Below are 226 nucleotides of genomic sequence, written 5' to 3'. Positions count from 1 at the left end.
GGGGAAGGCCAGGGGGCTGAACCCGCCAGGGCCCCAGCCAGTCCCCCGGGCCGGGTCACAGGGACGCAGCCCCAGGTGTACCCAGGGAAAGGGCACACACAGATAAAACGTTAAACTTCTGCTCTTTATTCGGTGCCTGGTTTCCTCGCCCCGCTTCCCGAGTGCGCCACGAGCGAGCGGGACAGAGGAGCGTTTCCAGGGGTGACCTGAACACGGGGGGGGCTCT

Source organism: Phaethon lepturus, unplaced genomic scaffold (genome assembly GCF_000687285.1).
Source record: "Phaethon lepturus isolate BGI_N335 unplaced genomic scaffold, ASM68728v1 scaffold24152, whole genome shotgun sequence".
NCBI lineage: Eukaryota > Metazoa > Chordata > Aves > Phaethontiformes > Phaethontidae > Phaethon > Phaethon lepturus.
This window is presented reverse-complemented; position numbering follows the sequence as displayed.